The 24,380-nt window shown below is 45.1% G+C and overlaps 1 protein-coding gene across 3 annotated transcripts in view; it reads left to right on the forward strand.

Moving 5' to 3' along the window:
* The window catches only part of Pdzd2 (PDZ domain containing 2), a 248,168-nt gene that overhangs the window by 75,556 nt on the left and 148,232 nt on the right, over window positions 1-24,380 (forward strand). Inside the window, exon 1 of one of the 3 annotated variants that reach the window (XM_033758241.1) lies at window positions 20,753-20,772. The exons of the other annotated variants lie outside the window; for them this stretch is intronic. The gene's annotated coding sequence lies outside the window, so the exon portion shown is untranslated. Of the gene's footprint in view, window positions 1-20,752; window positions 20,773-24,380 lie in introns of those variants that run through there. 3 annotated transcript variants of the gene reach the window in all.

Raw genomic sequence — 24,380 nt, forward strand, 5'->3', positions numbered from 1 at the left:
GAAGGGAGGGTGGGGACAAGGGGAAAAAATGAGAACCAAGACTTGTCATGTAGAGGTACAAGATCCCAACAATGAATGTAACTGTAGTGTATCCCTAAAATGTACCAATAAACTCAATTAAAGCTGGAAAAAAAAAAAAAGGAGGACCTCTGTGTTATGCTGGCTTTCTGCTGGCTCTCTGATTTCAAGATCAGCGCCTCTGATTATTGTCCTGGCTTCAAGGTCCTGGTATCACGTGGCAGTTCTACCACATACTAACTGTATAGCCTCCAGTGGGTTATCTTTACTGAGTGGACTCGACAGTCGTGCCCCCCAAATTCGTATGTTGAAATTCAGTGCCCAGGGTAACAGTATTGGGAGGTAGGGCCTTCTGGCCAGTGATTGGATCATAAGAGTGGAACCCTCATCAGTGAGGTTCGCACCCTTATAAAAAGGTCCAAGGGAGTTCATTCTCTCACCATGAGAGGGCACAGTTAAAAAGACACCATCGACAAACCAGAAAATGGCTTTTGAGACACAGTGTCTGCTGGTGACTTGCTCTGAGACTTCCCAGCCAGAATTGGGAGGAGTAATTTTCTGCTGTTTTTAGGTCATCCCGTCTCTGGCATTATGTTATAGTAGCCTGAACAGATGAAGACAGTGTTTATGTATAAACTGAGAATAAAAACTGTGCCTCCTACAGGGGATGGAAGAACACATAGCACACAACTGATGTGCTCAGTGGTGGCTTCCAGAATTCTAAAAATGGCAAAGGTAGTTGTGTATTTTTGCATGTGCCTGCTCTGGCTCCTCCTGTTAGTCCCAGATGCCAGGGAGGTGTGGAGAGCATGGGTGTGCCAATCTTGCTTACTTCTGGAGCTACATTAGGCAGTCAGAAAATACTCATGAACAATTATGGGTGAATGCAGGTATGGATTTGCTGACCCTTACCATCACTGCAGAGATAAGTTACCGTCTACCTGGAAACAAAATTATAGACAGTTTACTTTTGACTGCAGATAAAAATTATATTCCTTTCTTAGTTGAATGACATAGCACAGGTCTTTGGCCTAGAAGAAGGGTGAGCTCCAACGCTGCCCAAGTCTGGGTCTGCTCCCCGAAGAAGGACTAGGGGCATGGGCATCACCACAGGCTCCTGTGCGGTGTGACCAGCCTTTCACACGCTCCACTTCCTGCCTGCTGTTGAGCGTCTATCTGCCTTGACTTGAGGAAACAAGGCCCCTCCAAGAGGAAATGAGGGGACTGGAGAGCGCAGCGAGGTGGCTCCGCATGTGAAATGCCCTTTAGTGCAGAGGAATGTGCGGGTGTGAGCCGCTGGCGGGACGGAAGCCACGTCTCTCGATCGTCTCCCCGCTGAGTGATAAACTCACTTCCCTGAATGTTTGTTTCTCTACCTACTTAATAGACACGTTTGCATCAAGTCACTGGAATAAGGCCCAAGATTTGTGTGGGCAGGTGGGGTGAGGGAAAGGGAAATCCCAGCAAGAATGCCCATTTCCGATTTGAGAAGTAAGTACTTTTCGTCAGTCAATTTTCAGATGTTAGTGAGGTTAGGTAATGTTAGGGAATCTACCCACATCTGTCTTCCTTGGGTTGTTTTAAACAACTGGAGATACAATTATCATAGCACAATTTATGCTTTTAAAATATACAATTAAATGACTTTTGATTTATTCACAGAGTTGTGCAAATATTGCATGGTACTAGGGCTTGAATCTAGGGCCTACTTCCTTACCAACCCTTAATAGCGTCTGTCTTTTGTGCGTGTGTGTTGTAGTCATCTTAGTGAGTATAAAATGGTAGCTCATTGTAGTTTTCATTTGATTTTTCCTAATAACTAGTGATGCTGAGTGTCTTTGCCTGTGCTCATCCATTTGTCTGTCTTCTTTGGAGAAACATTGTTCAAATCTTTAGCCTATTTTTCAGTCAGGTTATCTGATACTATAGAGTTAGTAATTACTAAATATATTATTGATACAATTCCTTTATCAGATATGATTTACAAATATTTTCTCTCATACTGGGATTGCTTTTTTCATTTTCTTGACGATACTGTTGGAAACACAAAAGCTTTTAATTTTGGTGAAGTCCAGTTTGTTACTTGTTTTTAGTTTTATATCTAAGAAGTCTTTTCACAACCCAAAGTCAGGAAGATTTATCCTTAAGTTTTCTTCTCAAAGTTTTATAGTTTTAGCTCTTCTATCTAGGTTTAGTCATTTTGTGTGTGGTGTGAGGGGAGGGTCTGACTTCATTCCTTTGAGTGTAAATTTCCAGTTGTTTCAGCCTCATTTGTGAAAAAGGAAGAAATATTTACATATCATTATGTCTAACAGGGAACTTGAATTCAGGAGGAAAAACTCTTACAACTCAAAAATAAAAATTAGGTACTATAAGTACATACGAACAAATAAGAAAGGAAAAGACATTCCAAATTAGTAAATATAAAAAAACATTTTTTAATGTTTAAAAAAACATGCCCATTGGTTGGAGACTGGATAAAGATGTGTTTTTTAATAAAATGGAGTACTACTCAGCCATAAAGAATGAGAACTATAGGGAAAGTGGGAAGGGTAGGAGAAAGGAAATAAGGGAAAAGAAAAAAAATGAGAATATGAAAAATATGTAAACAAAGTCTTTGTAAATAGGGGAGGGAGAGGGGTGAAGGGAGAGCAGGGTTATGGATAAAAGATGAGAACCAAGACCTGTCATGTAAAGGTACAAGATCCCAATGCTAAATGTAACTGTACTATATACTTAAAAAGTACCAATAAACTCATTGAGAAAAAAAATATTAAAAAAAATGTCTGTATGTCTCTTTGAGCCAAAACACAAATCAGCAAGAGAATAAACAATAAATTTTTATCATGAGATGGTTAATACAAGCTTAATTATTAATAAGGACTTACCATATCTATAAATTGCAAATCAGTGTGAATAAATATAAAGAAATAAGCCACAAGTATTAAAAAATCAAGTTTACTTCATTCCATAAATGAACATTTAAGTGCTAGCTGTGGGCAAGGCTGATCACAGTTGATAGCAAGGAAATGAAACGGAGCTTTGCCTTCCTCGGGCCTTTAAAATGAACCCTTATTTGTAAGTATGCCACTGTTGCCTGCAGAAATGCCGAGTGGGGCTGTCATCACGACCTTGTAGCTGAGCTGTGGAAAGTGGCGTCTAGATCATGTGACATGAGGTAGTAGACATTGTGTGTCCATGGGAGCTGCAGGTGAAGAATTCTGGTAACAGTTACCCTGACTAAGGCTGGGGTTATAATTAAGCATTAAAAAAATAAACCATCCCTCTGAAGGTTGCTTGCCTGCCTTTCAAATTAGCCTATAAAGTTATGCAAGCGAGTCTGCTTTCACCTACGGGAGTAAGTTTGCCTTTATGTCAGTCCTTTTCTCCTGCCTCTGTAATGTGAGAAGCAATGCAGAGCAGACCTTTGTACACCTTGCAGGTGTTCTAGCTTCAGTTTGCGTGGTGCAGTAATTTCTTTACTCTGCCATCACTGTGGATGCTGTGGTTGCTTTTCTTTTTCTAACTAAGCCGGTTAATGGAATCTTCTGTGTTCTTGGCTTGCATTTTCCTCCTTTGGGCTTGGGTCCAGTCCATCACTGGACGCATGTCTTTTCCAACCCTACAGACCCCCAGTTAAACAAGAGTTACTACAGCACAGTTCCATGCTGATGCTCTGTGTATTCTTGTAGGTCAGAAAAGTTTCTTCTTAAGGCAGAGCTCGGCCTCCCTGCCGAGAGCTTCCTAGAGAAAGGGCGCCTGTATTCATCTACTGGGTGCCTTCTGAGAATGTAGATTGTGACAGCATTGATCCATAACACTTCTTGTGACTTGAAAAAGTTGAAACAACTCAGGGCCTGGGGGCTGTGGCCCATCTCCTAGGAGCTGAGAGCTTTGTTACTGGGCTTTGGAAGTGTGGGGAAAGTGCGCTGTTGGCACTTTCTATTTTTCCTCAGAGAGTGCAGTTGTACCTCATGCCACTATTTTATATCAGCTCCCCTTCCCAGTTCTGGGCTAATATCAGTGCTGCTTCTTCATTTTTAAGTGCATGTGTTACTGAGTGTGGAATTGAGGTAATTCTAACTGAGATTCAACACAAGGAAAGTAAGTATACCTCATGTTGCCAATGTCTAATTAGTTTGGTTTATCAGTGACTTCAAAAATCTACTAAAAGGCTACTTAAAATACCTAGAATAGGGCTGTGGAGTTAGCTCAGTAGTTTCACTGCCAACCTCGCAAGCACAAGGTCTGGAGTTTGATCCCCAGTACCAAAAAAAAAATCTGGAATAAAATTTTGGACTTACTTTTCCATATTTGGATAATCTGATAAGAATTATGTACTTATGTCTAATTTTGAGGGTTGTACTAACTCTGAGATTCCTGGTGAAACGCTTGGTTAGCACAAATTTATAATCACAAAGAGAACCGAGAAAAAAATTAACATTAAGGGATTTATTTTGGGATAACGGGCGATTGCTTTTGGTGGTGGTGGAGACATTTTAAGTGGCCTTGCACCTTACCTGTCTTAGCTTCAGCTATCATAACTAAATTGAAGACCACAATTTAGGCTGAAACAGCAGGCATTTATTTTCCCATGTCTGGAAGCTGGGAAGTCTGCAGTCAGGGTGCCAGCGTGGTTGGGTCTGGTAAGGGCTTCCTTCCTGGCTTACAGATGGCTGTCATCTCTGTCCTCCCTCACACGGCAGGGATAGAGAAAGCTGGCTTTCTGGTGTCCTTTCTCACAAGAGCACTGGCCCTAGGGATCCACCTTCATGACCTCATCCCACCCTGACTGTGTCTCCTAGCATCATGACAGTGACGGTCAGGCTTCAGCACAGGAATTCTAGGAGATCTGATGCGAAGTATTTGGGGTCCTCCTTCATAATCATAAATGTCGCAGGAGCCCCAGTCTACATGCTGCCATAGCTAGTAGACCCCTCCTGCAAGCTGCATGTTATGGGATATCAAGCTGAATTCATTCATCTGCTTCCAGTGAAATAAAAATGAGATACCACAAAGTAAAACATGTTTTCTACGCTGATATTTGAGGCCAAGATGGTTATGTCTTCAAACAGTAAGTAATCTGTCATCCAAATTAACCAAAATAGAGATTCCTCATGTACTTTGTGCACACTCAAAGAGAGGGCAGTTTCCTCTTTTATGAGAACAATTTCATAGAAGAAAAACATAACCTTATATATTTTTATCCATTTTAGCCCATAAGCCAGTCAGTTGCTGAAGATTTGATGTGATACGTGCTACTTCCAAATAAGTCCCTGTCCCTAGACACTGGGCTGAGCTATTCTATTCTTTTTTTTTTTTGTACTGGGGATTGAACTCAGAACCTCATGCTTGCCAGGAAGGCGCTGTGCTACTGAGCTACATCCCTGGCCCTTCGGCTGCTTCTGTTCATTTCCTAGTTTTACGGTCTCCACACCCACAAAGGAAAGCAGCTCATCCTGGTCCTAAAGGTGAGTGCTTCAGACTTTGTGGAGCTTGTCCAGTGGCTCTGTGACTTCCGTGTGTGTGGAGCACGTGCTCTGTGTGCTCCGAGTGTCCTCCTGGGTGTGAAGCACCAGTTTCGGAGCCGCTCGTGGGATCTGCGCTGCCGGGCCAGCTGGCACCCACCGGTCATCCACTTCCTTATGTTTCTCTGCTTTCTTTCTCTCTGAGCCCAATCAGGGCTTTTGGCTGCAAACAGTAGAAATTCCCATAGCCCATTTAAGCAGAAAGCGATCTGTTAAGGGATATTACTTTGGTGGGTCCTAGAATTTCTGTGAAGGACCTAGAATCGGGCTCAGATGTTACAGAGCCAGGAAAAGAGCCCAACAACACCGTGGGATGGTTCTAGCAGAAAAACCATGCTGCCTCTGCCCACGGTTCAGTCCCCAGGACCTTAGGGAGAGAACGCCAGAATGGTGCTCTTTGGGCTGGGGATTCGGCTCAGTGGTTCTGCTGCCTGCCTTGCAAGCACAGGACCCGAGTTCGATCCCCGGTACCAAAAACAAAACAAAACAGAAAACAGAATGGTGTCCTTGTCCGTGGTGCTCCCTGGAAGGCCAGGGTCACAATGGTGACTCGTCTCTCACACACTTCCACATCTGGGGTGTGCTTGCATGCATCTGGAGGGTGGAAACAAGCTCCCATGCCTGTGTTCTGGCTAAGAAGTGTGGGGGTTTTGTTTGTTAGATCTTCTGCTAAATGGGAATTGAGCGAGCCAACTTACAGTGTCTGCCACACTTAGCTCACCCCAGTCCTCGTCCCACCCTTAGCGTCAAATGTGAAATCAAATGGCATCTTAGTTCAAGAAATTACCATATCCTGGGAGGCTTGTAAGAAACAGATACGTATTTCTCAGAGCTGCGGCCTGGAAGTCTACAATGGAGGCATCTGCAGATCTGGTGTCAAGGGAAGGCGGATTTCCTGTTTCAGAGATGGCCCTGCTTCACTGTGCCTTCACATGGTGGAAGGGCAAGGCAGCATTTAGAAGGACACCAGTTCCATTTGTGAGGGTTGTGCCCACATGGCCTGATCGTCCCCCAAAGGCCTACCTCCTGATACTATTACCATGGGAGATTACGAGTTCAGAATTGAATTTGGGGGAAACAGACGTTCAGACTTGGGTATTTGTGCCTCAGTGTCTGGTCCCCGGGGTCGATGCAGACCGAGCTGCTCACAGACTGGTGCTCATCTGAGTGTGCCCAGAGCCCACAGTGCATACATCCCAGACGGTTCTCCTTGCTCAGTGTCTCCCCCTGCAGCTGGGATGGCCTCAAGTTAGTGAGGAACATAAGCTTCCGTCCCAGGTTTCTGTCAAATTCAGGATGCTGGGTCGCCCATCCTGAGCCTAAGGACAACAAAACTGTAAAGGGAGCAGCAGCTGGGCATCTTTCTCATTTAGCAGAGAAACATTACGTCCTTCTAAGGCTCCAGCTTTTTCATTGCTTTTGAGAAAAGCATCACATATAGACTGAAGGTCTGAAAATATTAATGGAGACCAGTAGAAAACCTGTTGACTGGAAGAACAGAAGAAAAGAAACGGCATGAAGCTAGATTTAGCCAATGCTTATCACCTAGGCAACTTCAGGCAAATTAAGTAATATCTGACTTGTTACCTAGTTTGTAAAATAGAATACAGATGCCAAGCTCCTAAGAGTTACTGTTAAGAATTAAAGGCTCAAACTCTGGACATAGTGTGTGGTGCATAATTTTATAATATAACCTCTTTTTAAGAGACCACTAGCTCCCCAGTCCCCACCCTTGGAAAGCAATCTTGCCCTAGCTCTTCCTGCCAACTTGGGTCTCTCTTACTTTGTTTATTACATGGGTAGTTTGTATCATCAAGTGAACAAGAAGATCAAAGTTTAAGTAAGTCAAAATGGGTAGTGGGAAAAAAAGCAAATGTATTTCTGTTTATTTAATATCCTTGCTCACTGTGACTAGAGTTCAGAGCTTACAGAATATCTGATATAACGCAACCATAAAGGATTCTAGTTTGCATCTTTCTGGTTGCCTTGAAGTCTTGATTTTGCCAGGGGCTTGCGATATATGTATATTAATTTTCCTTCAGGCTTCATTTAGCAGCAACAAGCAGCATAATCATTTGCATTTTAATTGGGTCAGTTCTCCTTCCTCTTCCCCACCCCTCCCAAACATGCCTCTCTACAGTAGAGAGCTAGAGCCAGATGTCATTCGAGCACCCTGGTGACACATATGCCAGTGCTTGTAACTCTTTAGTGGCTGCCAGCCCAGCGAAGGGCACCTCGCTGAACTCCTCCAAAGCCACATGATCCCAGTGTTAAAAAGCTAGGAAAACCCTCAGTTCAAGTGGCCCATGCCCACACAACCCCAACATGGTGAAAACTCAGTGTTTTTTTTCCTTTGAAGTTACTCGCGGTGAAAGTGTGTTCCACTGCCTTTCACAGCGAGCCATGCTCAAGGTTGTTCTTAACACAAGGATCTCATTTGGAAAAGGGAAATTTTCGAGTAGAAGATAGTGTCTCTCGGGGGAGGGACAGCTTTGAAGCTTTCAGAGGACAAATGGAAGTGTGAGTGAAGGTAACGCAGGGAGATCCGGGCTATGGCCAGTCCTATTTCCTTAGATGAAGAAACTGAGGCAATAATTCGGTTCCAAAGGTGGCTTTGTTGCAGCCAGCAATCTGTTGCCACGGAGGCTATGCGGCGTGAGCGGGATCACCTCCCGACGCAGAGCTGACACAGAAAGCTGGCGAAGCAAACCTGGATTCAGTGTAGCGGCCTCACTAATTTTGACAGATCTGTCCTTGTGGGGAGCAGGGCGGCATGAAATATTTACAGGAAGCCTGGATCCAAGGGTGGAGTTCAGCAAAACGTAGGGTGTGGAGAAAGCCTTAAGCGGTGGAAACTTAGCTTGTTGTCCCTGAGAGAGAGGTAATTTTTGAGAAGCATTGCTATTTCATTTAAAAATTCAAAGAAATATTCATCAAATTAAAAAAATAACAAAAAGATGTTTAGGTATTCCCGGGACTGCGCGGTGACGGGAAGGAATGTAGGGCCGGGTGGCATCCGTCCTCTTTGCCAGTAGCGTGGGGAACATTTCTCACCTGAATGTTCCAGGTCTCACCGGATTGTTGCTGTCAAGCTCAGGCAAACACTGATGATGCTGTGCCACCCAGCCTTGGCCTTTTACCTCACGGTCTCCCTTAGATTTTGCTCACACTCCCGGGTCAACCAGTTACAGGCTTCTGCCAGTATGCTGAGTAGTATTCCCCACGATAGAAAAGAGCCCAGAAGCCAGGGGTCCCCCATATTTTCTGTTACTTATCTGCGGGGCTCTTTGTCTTTCATTTGATTTGGATTTGATTTCTTGAGACAGGGTCGTACTACGTAATGCAGGCCAACCTTGAACTCGCTATGTAGCCCAGGCTGGCCACAAACTCCTGATCATCCTGCCTCAGCCTCCAGAGTGCTGGGATCCCTAGTATCCACCACCGTGCCTGCCTACCATCTTTGTCTGGAATGTGGACATTTCCGCCTGGAAGTGGCAAACTCTGCAGGAAATCCCTGCTCTGTCTCCAGGGGAGCACATTTCTGGGTTGGCTGGTAGCACCCTGAAGGCTGATGAGTGTAGTGTGTGCTCTGTCTATAGAGATCCAGGGGTTGAGCACGTGAAAGAAAGGGAGGGACTTGGTCATATGTTCCTTTTTTGTTGTTGTTTTGTCTTTTCTCCTGTGTAGAGATGAGTATTATTACTCTTCTTAGAAATGGTTTTGAAAATAAACTACAGGAGCCCAGGAGTGGACAGACAGGTTAATGAGCACTTGGCCTTCCTCTCTCTGAACCAGTCCTGTTTCCATTCTGTCAGTGGGGAAAATTTCCTTTTTACATGCACCTTCAGACCAGGGCTTTGTTCACAAACCCGTCTTGCAGAGCCTTTTGTTTTTAAGGAGCATTTATTGCAAGTCGGTTTGGCAGATGCTGTGGTTGTCAGAACGTGTATATGTTAGGGGCCTGAGAGAGAAAACGTGAGGTATAGGGCCGCATGTGTTTCTATTGGTGGCAAATACTCATGAAATTCAAAGACTGACTCCATGGAAGACAAACAACTATTGGGGGCTTTTTTAATGATAGTTTATTTTTTTGACTCCATGGAAGACAAACAACTATTGGGGGCTTTTTTAATGATAGCATTTATTTTTCCTTCTTTTCCTTCCTGGGTGTTTGCAAAATGCCAGACCTTCATCATTAATCTAGAGAGTGTCCCAGAGCAGGGCACTGGTGTCTGTGGGTACCCTGCCCAGGTCAGGCTCATATCCCCAGCGTGTCACTCAGAAATGGTTGGCCGTAGCCAATTGTTGGCTTCTCTATGCTAGCAATAGCTGTGTGGAATGGGCTTATCTATCCCAGGGAAAGTGCTTTCGGGTGCTCTCAGTCAGGTATAGAGGCCTGATTCCTCTACCCACTGGGTCCTGTTTGCCTTGGAGCTAGAGGGGAGTAAGAATACCTGTCTGTCCTAGTGTTGCCTCATATCTGAGGGTGCTGGCTGTCCCAGCCCAGGGAACAAGACCGTGTGAGCTACGTGTGCTATTCTTTGCCTCCTGATACCTGCTGATGTCCTCATTCAGGTGTCTATTTTTAGACCGGGCTTGCCCTATTGGAGAATCACTTTTGCAAGGCTGTGATCTGCACATGTTGAGTTATTTTCCTTAAATACAGCTGGACATTCGCTGATTGTGACTGGAGACCTTAGGATCTGCGGGCTAGTAGGGCCTCACTGTGCTGGGCAAGACTTTTTCATACAGCCGAGAGAAAAATTAGTGTCCAGGTGCCTAGAGAGGAAAGAGCTAGAGGACTGAGGGGGACAGTTTACTTGAATGTGTACTCAAATGCTTGAAAGAGACTCAACATTCCTATTAACTGTTAGCAAATGTGAGAAGCACACTCTAGGGAGGGTAGAAAGGAGAGTGAAGACGGGCTCTAATGCTTGAACACAACAGACTGCCAAGAAAGACAGAGGAAATATCGGGGAGCAGGCCAGGAAGACAGGGATAACCAGTTGAAACCTTGAATGGCCAAAGTCAAGAGTTTACATTGGATCCAGAAAAACTCTAAAAGTCGCAAGACTGGAATGGTTGTTACATCTAGTACCTACTAGGAAGAGAACATGGTAAACCTGTGGCCATAGAGAGCTAGGAGAGAAATTTTAAAATAGGGGTCCTTCCCACTGGAGAATGTACAGAAAGAGCTCAGGCGGAGGCCCCCTGAGGCTGAAAGGAAGGAAAGGCATTGAGCTGGGTGAAAGGTTACTGGCACATTCCGGTGGAAATGTCATCCCCCACGCATAAACTGGAACCGGCTAGGGTAAGAACAAAAAAGAGGCTTGGGATGGAGAACCACCCGCAAGTCATTTCTGGGCATCACTCTGGGTGTTTCAGAATGTTACAGTCAGTGTGAAAAGGACAGGGACAGCATAGTTCTCCTGTCAGTGACTGCCTTTCTTTTTAAATAGTACAGGTAGGGCCTGGGGTTTAGCTCAGTGGTTGCACCACCTGCTTCACAAGCACAAGGTCCCTAGTTAAATCCCTGGTACCAAAAAAAAAAAAAAAAAATTTTTTTTTAAATATATAATCGTGCTAGTTTTTAACCACTTACCAGTCCAATTATTTAAACACAGGATGACCCAAAATTTCATTTTTCATTAATTTTTATAAGCTAATATAACAGGAAATATAAAAACAATGATTTTGTCAGATGTCAATACAAGAATTGATTGGTTGAAATGACACCTGCCCGAGTGACACTGGGCACAGTCAGCATGTAAACAACTGCGCCCCCCAAGTGACACCCTGGGTATCATTAAGTGGTTACGGTTGCATTAGCCATTATACTATTATTTCTTTATCAGAGAAGAAAGGGGGGAAGGAGGAAGGAAGGAAAGGCAGGCTGGCTCATTCCTGACCAGGAAATAATTTAGGAAATAAAAAGATGAAATTCATGATGCTCCTGAGAAGGAAAGCACAGTTCCTCTCCAGGAGACACTGCTGGTCATATAAATGGCAGGACACTTACCCCGAAGACTTCCAGGAGGGGTTGCACTGGGACTCCAGGAGGATGTTTATGTAGCTTCTCCATGAAAATCCTGGGTGGCAGGTGGCTGCCCCCCACCACCTTGTCAGGTGAGCCGTGGGCTAACTGGAGCTGACACCCTTTGGGAACTGCAGTGCTGACTTCTGGGTCTTTAACACTGCTGCTCACTGCACGTTGTTTTCCTTTCCCAGTTTCCCCTTTGTCACTTTTCATCAGCCACAAACTTTTGGAACCAGGACAAGCTATGTGTAATTTGCTCAGTGATGTCAATATGCCAAAACGGCGTAGAGGAAACGGAAGTGTGAAAAAACAGAGATGGAGCAAGTCCATTTTTCTCAAGTCACTATAATCTCAGCTGATCAAATGCCCACGTGGCCAGCACTGAGGTAATCTCCAAGATGTCTGCCATTAGCCAAAACTCTGCAGATGTGCTACGCTTTTTCAGATAAGAAAACCGAGGTTTAGAGATCTTTACTTACTATTTACATAGCTAGTAAGCGGGGCCAGCTGCAGTTAACCCCATGGCTACCTAATGAAGCTCACTTGTTCTCTTTTCTTCTCAGACTTTATTTTTTACAGCACTTTTAGGTTCACAGCAAAATTAAGTGCGGTGTTACAGAGATTGCTTTTGTACCCATTTTTCCTGCATGTGTACAGCCTACCGTTAGCGGCATTCCCTCTGGAGTGTTTCGTTGGGTACAACTGATGAACTCCTGGGGGACCATAGGTTCTTAGTTAAGTAGCCAGAAAATCTTGCCCTAGTGCCCATTACCTCTGAAGTACCAGAAGTACTAGAAGTTTCATGCCTTGACTGATATTTTATCGCCAGAATTTGTATTGTTACAGGCCAGCCAGGCACATTCTTGGGCCTTTTGTTTTTAAAATGTCTTAGTTAACGTTTAAGACCTGGAAGTCACTCTTGCCTGATTCCCATGGGAAGTCTCCAATTATTTAAAGGAATCCTTCTTGTGGGAAAGAAATAGGGGGAAACAAATAACTGATTGTTTGAGGACCCACAGAGAAATTTCATGTACACGCCAATTTCCTTGCCTGTCTGAAAGCTGCAGTTCTGTGAGTCAAGTTTCTCCAACCACAGAGCTATACATGACTCCAAGAGAAGAGTCTTCGTGGTAAAGATGAGAAATACCTTGAAAGTTCAGCTCAGCCCAAACTTGTCATTGAATATAATGTGGTTTTTGATAGATTTCTTCCTCCAAGGGTTTTTGTTGCATCCTTCCCTACTTGAGTAAGAAAGGCTTTAATAATTTTTAATCAGAATGGAGACTTGGTGAGCTTAGAGGGCTGACTTATTTTGAGATCTGGAAATTACAAACTGGATGCAGTAAACATTTAAACTCTAAGCAGAGCCAGGAGCCAGATGTACCACAACTGGGCCCACAGAGATCCAAGGAGAAAACGGAGGGAAGAGTTTGATGAGCCATAAAAACTACTCTGGAAAAAAACTGTTTCCAGTTCACAGAAGTTTCTGTAGCACTCGCAGCCGAGTCAGGAGGGTGCGGAGTCCTTTTTGAGTGTTCACTCTACAGGTATCCGAAGAAGTCTGAACTCCAGGCTGCCCTCGGTGTTAGTACCCGGCCAGCCGGGCCTCCGCCCCTGCTCGTGGGGCACATGCGCCACCCCCCCGGGGGGGGGCATGAATAGGGAGTGAACATCTGCAGCGCCTCAAGTCTCTGAGAACCAGATGAATGTTTCCACTTTCACTGTTTGATTCTCTGCTAATAAAAATGAAGCGGAAGGAGTCGGAGTTTCCGAACTCCCCACCATCTGTTTCTGTGTGCAGCCTCGCGCTGGTGATGCCTAGTGGCCAGTTCTGTGCCTGTAAGGACAGAGCAGTCTGGCTGTCCGCAGACCTTTGCGGAATCCCTTTGTGACTGGCCAGCCGCGGACGTGTTGCTCACTGCAGCCCCAGTGCAGGGTCAGGAGCACGACCTGGAATGCTGTGGTCTTCGGGGACAGAAACCAGGAGGGGTAGCCCCTTCCCTGGATCTCTGAGAGGGAGCCTGTATCAGACTGAGAACCAGTATTTTTTTCTTTTGTTGTTTTGGTTTGGGTTTTTGTGCTTCTTGTTGTTTGGTAGTTTACTTGTTTGTTTTTTTTTTTTTTTTTTTTTTTTTGGTTTTAGGGATTGAACCCCGGAACCTTTCCCTTAACTTTAACCCCCCCCCCTTTTTTTTTTTTTTTTTTTTTTTTTTGACAGGGTCTCACTATGTAGTTGAGCCTGACCTGGATGGAACTCACTATGTAGCCCAGGCTGGTCTCGAACTCACAGCAATCCTCCTGCCTCAGCCTCCCGAGAACTGGGATCACAGGTGTGCACCACCACGTCCGGCTCCCCCGCCTTTTTTTTTTTTTTTTTAACTTTGATTAATTCTTTTATTTTGAGAGAGGATCTCCCTAAGTTGCTGAGTTGCCCGGGCTGGGTTTAAACTTTCGATCCTCTTGCCTCAGCCTCCCAGAGTGCTGGGATTAGAAGCAAGCACCACCACGCCTCCTTCCAAAATCCAGTCTTTAAGGTTTTGCATAAGACCCGCTTCCTCTGAAATCACTCCTGTTTCCAGTCTTTATCCATCCTGTCACATTTTTGCACGCATTGCCTGGCAGTGGTGGGAACCATGTCTGCTGAGTCCTCTGCTCTGCAGGTGCACAAAGCATGTGTACTTCAGCACAGACCCTTGCAATTATTAGTCTGATTCTGATCTTGAGAGGTAGCCAGTGTCAGGGACACCGCCCAATATCATATCCTAAAGCTTTGCGGGAGTGGAAAGAGATCAAAATTTGACCTCTAGAGCTCCCGGGGTCTTGAAAGGCATTAAAAAGAATTCCCAAGCTGAAGTTGGCGGGCTCGGAAAGTTGCTTGTCCCTCTGCTTTGTTGAGTGTGGGTTACCACTGACCTCTGCACCCTGTGTTCCTGGGAGTCTGGGGTGTCCTCTGGTCTGTGGTGGAATCTCTGTGTGTAAGTGCAAGTCTTAATAGGCCTGGATTCAGTTTCTGAATCCCAAACTGTCTCTATCTCTGTGAAGAAAAAAATTATCCCTAATTCAAAGGACTGATTGGACTGACAAATGGACTGGTTGAAATGACACCTGCCCGAGTGACGCTGGGGACATTCAGTATGTAAACATCCGCACTGCCAGAGTGATGCTCAGGGTAAAAGGGTAAGTGGTTAGGATCGCTTTAGCCATTATACTTCTGTTTCTTCATCAAAAAAGAAAGGGAGGGAGGGAGGGTAGGCCTGGCCACACACAAATGGAAGCTTAAGTCAAGAATGTTGTACACCAAAGGGAGAGCGAATTAAATAGCCAAGAAGAGTGCATTCTGTACCCAGTCCACAAAAGAGTGTCTCCCGTGCATATTAACAAGTTCACTATAGACACACAGAGTGAGAACTTTGACACAACGGTTAAAAAGATCTGGTGAACAGCACTTCTGCAACTTACTTGACCACGGAGTCCTTCTTCCATAGAGAATCTCCCCAAAATCATGTTTTATAGAATGTATTTTTAGAAACGCTAGATTAAGTTCATTTAAAAACATCGCAAAGAAAGGGCCCCTGAGAAGAAAATTCAAAAGGACAGCGTTACTGTAATAGGGATCTGAGATGAAGCGCGGTCTGTCCTATTTTTCTACTTTATTTACCGTGATTTGGGAGTTGGCTGGGCCTGAAGGGAAATATACAAGGGAACTTTTCAATACAAGTTGATCTAGCACTTCCAATAAAGGAAGTGCTGCAGAGGAGGACGTCCCTTACCCTTGCCCCACAGCCTCCTAGACACTGAAAAACTGCCCGTTTGCCACGCAGTGTTTTGGAGTTTTGAGCTGGATGCTTTAGAAAGGACACACTGACTTTGGCCCACAGCATCCCCTGTTGCTTTTGCCTAACTGTTTTCCCTCAATCGTTTTAATTGTGTGCACCCTGCCAGAATTTATGCTTGCAGTGTCTGCAGTGAGAAGCAGTTGTGGTCATTATGAGCACAGTGTATTTCAGCAATCTGAGAACCCATGTGAGACATGTGCTGTAGATGCTTCTGGGTTAGGGTGGGGGCTGTCATGTGCCCTGTGAGATGTTTATTGGCATCTCAGGTCTATACCACCAGTGCCAGCAGCAACCCTCTGCCGCCAATGCTAGTTGTAACAACTGAAAATGTCTGCAGATACTGCACCTGTCTCCTGTGAGGTTAAAACTTCCCTGGTGACATTTTCACTGGTACATATGAAAGCAGAGATACAAGAAAAAGAGCAGTAGCCTCTGTCTGTGTGTGCATGCATGTGGGTTTCCTGATACAGGCTTTGCAGCTAGATCAAGAATGGTCTTAGATACCATTCAAAGGAGTATGGGCTTTGTGTTTTGGACAGTGAGGCATTATGAGCATTTCAGACATTTTCTGTATTTGCCATTGGATGCCATTGTGTGTAGGATGAATGGGAAGGGTAGACAGCTGAGTGAGAGTAGTTAGGGATCAAGGCCCTGCCAATACAAGGGAGGGAAGAGGAGAGAGGAATTTCAGAGAGAGTCGACAGGCCCTGCCACAAGTGTGCTGGGGAGAGAGGAGTCAAGGGTGACTCATTTGTGCCTGGGGAGTGGGAACTGTCATGAGTTGGAAGAGGAAATAGAGACGGAGGAACCCATCTCAGGATAACATGATGGGGTTTTTCAGGGCTTGTTCCATTTGTTGCCTACAAGACCTGCAGTTGGAGCTGGGCAGCAGGCAGGCAGAGGCCTGTGTCTGAGCTCAGAAGAGAGAAGGTGACTGAAGGCTGGTGACTGTTACTTGGTTATTATGGCTGCAGGAGAGAGAGACTAGGAGAGGGAGCATGAGAGAGAGGCTCTTGTCCTCCCACATCCCTGCCTGGCCAGGTCAGACAGCTGGAAGCAGCTGACCCTAGAGGTTTATGGTCTAATTGGACAGATCTGACAGCTAAGAGACAGATCTTTAGACAATTAAGGACCAAGAAAGCATGGTGGCGTGCGTATGTGCTGCCAGAGCAAAGCGAGGCGGTGGTACGTGAGCTCCGAGGCAGTTTTGGAGGAGAGGAACGGAGCCGCTGTGTAGAGCTTTTTCTCCTGGGGTTGAGCTCTGCGTTAATGAGGAGGTGGAAGGGAGCTGTTCCTCCAGGTTTGCAGGCCAGGTCTGTCCCGGCTTGCACAACCTCCAGGGCGTGCCTGCCAGCACCGCATTATCATCTCTGTCACAGAGCAGGGAGAAGCACTGAGCACCTGTTTGCTTTCATAACTCTCTGTGGGCTCTGTTTAATCAGGGCACAGAGGGAAGAAAGGGGACCTCAGTGCTTCTTGTTTTCAGTCACTTAGGAGTTTTGTCTCATGGCACATGCATCATTTCACCTGTGACTGCAGTAAGATGCTTGACAGCCATGGTACTGGCCTGGGAAGTTACGAAAATGTAGATTCCATGAGCTGTCCTAAAAATATATATAAATAATATAAAAACTACTATTTCAATCATTTTTAAGTAGGCACATTTGTGGCATTAAGCACATTCACATTGTCTTGCAGCCGTAACTACCATCCATCTCCAGAATGGTTTTCCTCTTTCAAAACTGAAACACTGTACCCATTAAAGAATTCCCTGTTGCTCCTCCCCGTCTCTTGGCAACCACCATTCTACTTGCTGTATCTTCGAATTTGACTATTCCATATCTCAGCCAGTCATAGCATTTGTCCCTTTGTGACTGGTACATTGGACTTAACATTTATTCATCCATGTTGTAGCATGTTTCACAGTCACCTCCTTTTTTAGAGTTGTATACTATTCCACTGTGTGTTTATACTACATTTTGTTTATCCTCCATCCATGGATATCTGGGTTGCTTCCACCTTTGGGTATTGTGAGTAGTCTTGCTCTATTGAGCAGAAATGTGCGCATATCTGTTCACATCCCTGCTTTTCAGTTTTTGTATAGGCTGCAGAAGTGTCCATTGGCTTTTGTGACATTATTGATTCCCCTCTTTGCCGGGACCTCTGGTACCCTCCTACTTTTACTCATGGAACAGTCTTAGGTGTGTTTCTAGGCTGGGTTTTGTGACCAGCTGGAAAGCCATTGCTGAGCCCCTGCCTATAATTCTTGGCTACATCCTGTCTACCAAACACCATCTTAGAATCCGAGCCTAGAATATCCGTGTTTTTACCTCAGTACTTCTACTGATGTGTCCTTGGTGATTTCCCTCCTCTCTCGCTGGCACGGCTCTTTACCTCTTTCCACCTCTTCTGTAGGATGAGAAGGTAAAACTAAGTGATCCTTAGGGCCCTCCACCCTGTTGTGAAGGTGAAGATCCAGCAGAGTCCTGAGCCCAGGAACCAGGTGGGCAGGCAGAGGGCAGAACCCACACTGCTATCCTATATAGCAGCCCAGGAATACCTTCCGGAAACCTCGGGTGTGAGGTGCCGTGTGTATGTACTGCATTCTAGCACACGCAAGGCAATGAAAGTTGTGCATAAACATCACAGCATTAGGTCCCATCCCAGTCCCCCATTCCCCGCAACCAGAGATTAAACTCAGGACCCTGTGATTGCCAGGCGGGAGAGGCACCACTGAGCTACATCCCCAGCCCTAAGTTCCCTTAATGCAGAACTTACACTATGCAGTATATTATCCATCCCCTGTTGAGAGAGTGGGACAGAGAGGTAGAATAACTGGTTTTACCATAGATTTTTGGCAGTTGTCACAAACTAATAGTGAAGAGAATATTCTGTAGACAGATTTTACCTCTAATACAACTAGAGTTTGGTCAGAAGCCAAAAAGAAATCTAACTTCTCCTCCCCACTTAAAGAGCAGGCTTTCTTCTCCTTCACTTAAAGTCAGAGCTGGCAGTTGCTCTCGTGAATTAGGAAGGGGAGTTCTGGAAGCCCAGACATGATCGCTTGCAAGCTCTGGGCTGCCTGTGAAGATTCAGGCTGCTCTGGGGAGCCCTGCTTGGGTTTGGAGTCCAGGTATGAGTGTTCCTACCCACTCTTTCTCTCCACCAATGAAAACCTTAGCTTTATGTCTTCCGTGTCTTTTCTGCGAAAGGTGAGTCACCGGTGTCTTCACCACTGTTGTGTTTGTTAAAGTATTCAGATGCCTAGAGCCCATTTGGAACGTGTGTGAGAATGCATAGCCCTGTCTTTTTAGGAGATACTTCAGCCATTTCCTAACAACACCAACAAAGACTCAAGCTCAGGTATTGAGCTCTCCATCTTTTAATATACCAAGAACTTTAGGGTGGTTCGAATTAGGTTATAACAATACGAAGTTCAAAGGGCAGAAGTCTATACTGGATAAAATTCTAAAGACACACAAAGGTTCCAAAGCTACGAGTCCTGAGTTACTTGAAAGCATGGCTTGAGAGAAGGTGTTTGTATTCCCCTTCTCCCTCATAATGTAGTTGATAAGGATTTTGTTGCTACTCTGATACCTGCATGTCATTCCCTTCTAAGTCATTTGTGTCCATTTTCCTACCTCTTGCCAAGGCTGCTGCATTTTTTTTTTTTTTCTGTACTAGGGATCGAACTCGAGACCTTGCACTTTCGAGGCAGGCAGTGGAACCACAGCTGGAATCCCCGGCTAGGCTGTAGCATTTTTAAGACCTTTGGCTCTGGTGGTTCGGTTGCAAGAGCACATAAGGTGAATTTTGCATATAGTAGATGCCATATTATATGTGTACTGGAACTATTTTTTAAAGTTCTATTTCGTGAAGGACAGATGTGGATAACGGGTGTTGGGCAATGGGAAGAAAGTGTTCAAAGCGGAAGGCGGGGGAGCAAGGGAAGAGGAGGAAGAAAGGAAGGAAGGGACAAGGAGAAAAGTGGGAATAGAGGAAAAAATGGAAGTAAAGCTTTTATGGGGCTGGGGATTCAGCTCAGCGGTTCGGTGGCCTGCCTTACAAGCGCAAGGACCTGAGTTCAATCCCCGGTACCAAAAAAAAAAAAAAAAAAGGAAGTAAAGCTTTTGTACAAGGGGAGGTTAGAGGGGGGAATGGGATAAAATAAAATTTACTTTTATTTTTTAAATACTTAAAAAGTTCTATTTCCTAATGAAGTCAGAGAAGCCAAAGTATGTTTGTAGTTGCTGACATTTTAGTAGGATTAAATTCTTACAGATTGAGGGATCAGCTCTTTTTGCTAACGGTGGTCTGTGGTAGATGAGTGCTTGATTGGATTATAAAAGTTATGGATTTGGTGTCATGATAACAAGTAGCCCTTATTTGCCAATGGACTTTGTTACAAAATAAACTCAAGGTTTCTTGGGTTTTTTGTTTGTTTGTTTGTTTTTTACCAATTTGAGTGCAATATTTAAAAATTCTGTCCCTTTAATAAGTACAGGATACTCTCTTTTGTTTCTGTTTTGGCGTTTTGAGACAGGGTCTCACTATGTAGTTGAAACTGACCTGGAACTCACTATGTAGCCCAGGCTGGTCTCAAACTCACAGCGATCCTCCTGCCTCAGCCTCCCGAGTACTGGGATTACAGGCGTGCGCCACCACACCTGGCTCAAGATACATTTTTAATTGATTGTGAAGCATTCAATCACTGGCTGGCAAATTGTTTTACTCAGTGTCCTGGCTCCACGTTTGTAGTGCATGTGGAATATGCAGGGTGATGTAGTTTTGGTTGTCCCGCACCTGAAGTCCTCAGTCCCTCTCCATGGCCTATGTTTGCATGATGAAGCTGTTGTGTGTGACTCATCACCAAGGTGTGTGTCGTTTGCTCTTGGAAGAGCTGATCTGCAGATAGCTGCAGAAAGCAGCCAAACAGGAGTTCCGCTGGGCTCTGATTTTTCCCTCTCCTCCTGAAACCAAAGCCCTTTTTAGCAGCAGAGACCCACTATGCCAGTAGAACGAGGGCTGGCTCCTTCTCTTACAGACATGATCTAGCTGGACGCACTCATAGATGAAAAATGATCTGAGGGCCCGGGTGGGCGTGGCCCCACAGCTCAGGAGGTGAAGCAGGAGAGGAAGAGACTCTGTTCCTGAGCTCAGCAGAGCGCCCGTGCTGGTAGGAAGTTGGGGTGCACACTGGCATGGCTCGTATTTTTGTGGCTAGCTAATAACCCACGGCTTTCGAGAGCTGAATGGAAAAGGGAAGTAGAGCACGACAAACTTGGAGTTTGTTTGATGCAAGTGGCTGCTGGAGCCCAGCAGAGAATGCTCACCTGATCAGCCCGTGAAGCAGGTAGGAAGAGAAACCTAAGTCAAAAAGGAAATCATATTTTCTGTAAACACAACTTTTGTGTTCCAGTTTTAAGGAGGTAGATAAAGAAATGAGCAAATATAAAAGACATGAGAAATAGACACAGCCTGCATTGTGCTGGTATCTGCCCCAGAGTTTTTCTCAGATCCTAGTTTGATAACCAAATGGCAGTTTTATTCTGAGGGTTGCTTTTTTGAACAAAACTGTGCAGCATTTAAGTTAAAACCAATTTTAAATTTGGCAGACAGTGAATGAACTGCAGACATTGTTCTAGAGCAGATGCTTTGAAAATAGTTGACCAGAAACTGATTTTCAGCTTGATCATTGCTACATTTTCGTATCTCAGAGCCAGCGAGGTGCTCACTAATTTCTGCTGGCTTTTGTGAGAAAGGAGGTGGATGCCTAACAGCTGTGAAATATCCAGAAATTGACTGGGATCCAGAGTGAAGCCGGAATGCACTAATGTGTTCTCCATTAAGAAGGCAAGCTGCCTCTGCCCAACTTCTAAGTCAGGGAATCAGAAAGGAGTGAGGAAGCACAGCATGGGTCCTGAGTATTAGTCATGGAGTGGGGGGAGCACGAGGGTTGGAAATTGTCATAGTGATTGACTCAGAGTATAATGAGGCAGGACCATGGCTTGCAGCCACACACGAGGACAATTTAAAGCTGATTTGTGGCTCCTGTGATTGTAGCCAAGTCTCAGAGCATGCTTTCTGTTGTCAAGGCTTGGGGCTTTTGATAAGAGAAGCAGAACTAGACTAAAGAGCATCCCAGCCTGAACCGTTTCCAGATGCACGTCTAACAAGCACTGCGATGTGGGACAATCTGACGTGGTTTCCCTCTGCGGAAGCAGTGGATGTTGTACAGTTGAGGTGACCTGGGGGAGCTTGGGAATGCTGCTTGTGGTTCCTGTGAGGAAGCGTGAGAGCGAGGTGGAGAACATTTCAGTGGAACGCTGCACCCAGGATCCTGGAGTTCTTTGATCTAAGCTTTGAAGAAGCCCGTGTTAGCCACAGAGCTGTGTTGTTTGGGAAGGCAGATGCAGGAGCTGCTTTGGGTACCGGCGCTTGTCTCTGCTGTGTGAGGATGGCCAAGCTCTGTGGCTTTCCATTTAAGGCTAGGAAGACTGGAGATAGCTGTGCTTAGTCAGGCCAAGCCCGTGGCCTATTGCTGTGTGATTTTTCAGGCTTCCATATGGGGAGGAAGAATAACACCTCTTGTTCCTCTCGCCTGCTGTCCACCTGTTAGGCTTGTTCATTTCACTGCTGTCCTTTAGACTAATGTGTCCCGGATGCTGTGTGCAGTGAATTAAGCTGAGTTGGGGACAGGCTTCCTCTCAGGGTCCATTCTGGAAATAACCAAGGGTCAGCCAACTCTGGCTCGAGTGGCTGAACCCAGCCTGCCCCTGTTTTTGTATGACCCAGGAACTAAGAATGCGTTTTGCTTTCTAAAGGGCTGAAGAAACAAAGAATATATGACAGAGATATGTGTGGTCCTCAAGGCCTAAAATATGCACTCTTTGATCTTTCAGAAAAAAAGGTTTTTGCTCAACATAACAACCTCGTGATTATGGGGGACATTTATTTTGGTTTTGGTTTTTGCTGCACCGGAGATCAAACTCAGGCTCTCATGCATGGTAGGCAAGAGCTCCCCATTGAGCTACCTCCCCAGACCTTTGAAATATTTTTTAAGTTTTTAGATGAGGTCTTAACTCTGGCTCCCAGGCTGACCTAGAATTCAGCCTCCTGAGTAGCTGGGATTATAGGTGCCCTGTCCTCTTGATTTCTAATATCATTCTTGAGCAGTGTGATGAGTGGATTAGTATAGCTCATACAGTCCACAGCAGTCTGACCAGGATGTTGTTTGGGAAACATTTTAATTTCTCAGTGTGTATTAAATGGCACTATTGTTCCCAGATTCAGGAGGATTCAGGGTAGATTCAGGAAGCAGAAGTTTTTTCTGGAGGGTCCAAGCGCTGGTAGAGACTATCAGATGAAGTAGCGTCTGTGGCTGGATTTTCATCTCCTCTCTTGGTTTGTGAACCCACAAGAGACTGGGCAGTATTAACTGCAAGCCCTACTGAAGGAACCCAGTGGAGACCCAAACTCTGCTAGCATACACAAAATTCATTCATTGCCTTCTTTTTCTTTCACAGACTGAACTTGGCCAGATTCCCACAGTCTGTGAGTGTTGGGTATTGCCACTTTGAAAAAAATATTTTTTCTGTAATTAAGAAAAATTAGGTAGAAAGTTAACTGAATATCATGATTTCTCATATTTAGAACAATGTTTCTTTATAGCTCTCTAAGAAAGTTACTATAGGTCCCCAGCCTTACCCGGGAGCATGTAGTTCTCTACCCAGCACAGTATTTCATTGTTAATGTCATTTCCAATAAGGGAAGAGGAAAATCTGGTGACCTTGCTCATGTTTAACTTGTGTTAAGACTGTAGTCCTAGATACAGAGCTTGCTTCTGTAAGCAGCTTATTGTCCACTGCAGAAAAACAGGAAAACTTCTCACAAGGAGATTGTGTATAAGGAGGAAAATAAAGTGGCTGAGATTAATTTTTCTCTGGGATATTTCAGCCATCTCTCCTCCTGGATTTGGAAATTTGCTGCTGTCAGTAGAGAAGAATGCGGGGAGGTGCTTAGTTTGACAAATGAAGAAGAATGAAAGTATGAGTAGTACGGCTCCTCATAAGAGCCAGAGGCTGGCAAACAAGATGGCGGGCGTTGGTGCACTTGACAAGTCTGGTCATCAGCGCTGGGAGGGGCTGATCTTTTAATCTGCCAGGGGAGCCAGGCTGCATGTTGTCTGTATTTAGTAAAAAGTTGGCTCTGAATTTGGAGATTAAGCAACCTGCTGTTCCTGTATACACTGGAATTTCAGACACAGTCAGAAACCTGATTTGCATAACTGTTGAAACTCAACTGGAAGCCAACCAGACTGAGGCCTGGACTCCCAAGCAGGCCAGGGCAGTAAGAGCTTAGTAGCATGAGGGAATTCATCAGGCTTGCCCAAGGGGAGTAGTGTGCTGTGTGGCCAGGCTCTGGGCAGGCTCTGAGGCAAAGGATCAGCCTGGGTTCCCAGAGGCCGTGGTTGGAACATGAGTAACTGCTGCTTCTGCAAGAGTCACAGGTGTGTTCCAGAGCCCTAGAACTTGCTCATATCTCAGGGTGACGAGGAAGCCTTCTCATTTCCTCACCATACAACCAGGTTGGCTAAAAGACACAAAACATCCAGGCAGTCAGAGTCTGATCACTCAAGTGGAGTACAAGCCATGAATGGCTTTAATTAGCCAATGCTTTTATACAGTGTTTGGAGCAGTAAATGTGGCTGGAAGCTGGAGCACCTGTCCCCACTTTCTGGTTATTGAAATAAGGCTGGATTCTGACATCTGTTTATCAGGTTTTTACTGACTGTGAATGGGATAAAAGAGTGAACTAGATGTGGGCATGTGTATGTACAAAAAAGTAGAAACCTAGAGAGGGACAGCCAGGCAAAATGGAAACTATGAGTTTTGAGTTAGAGAAGACTTAACAACTATGTCCTTGAAAGGGAATCCTTAATGTTATAGCTCAGTGGCTGGC

The sequence above is a fragment of the Fukomys damarensis genome, unplaced genomic scaffold (assembly GCF_012274545.1).
Source record: "Fukomys damarensis isolate Sample0158 unplaced genomic scaffold, DMR_v1.0_HiC HiC_scaffold_1, whole genome shotgun sequence".
Classification (NCBI taxonomy): Eukaryota; Metazoa; Chordata; class Mammalia; order Rodentia; family Bathyergidae; genus Fukomys; species Fukomys damarensis.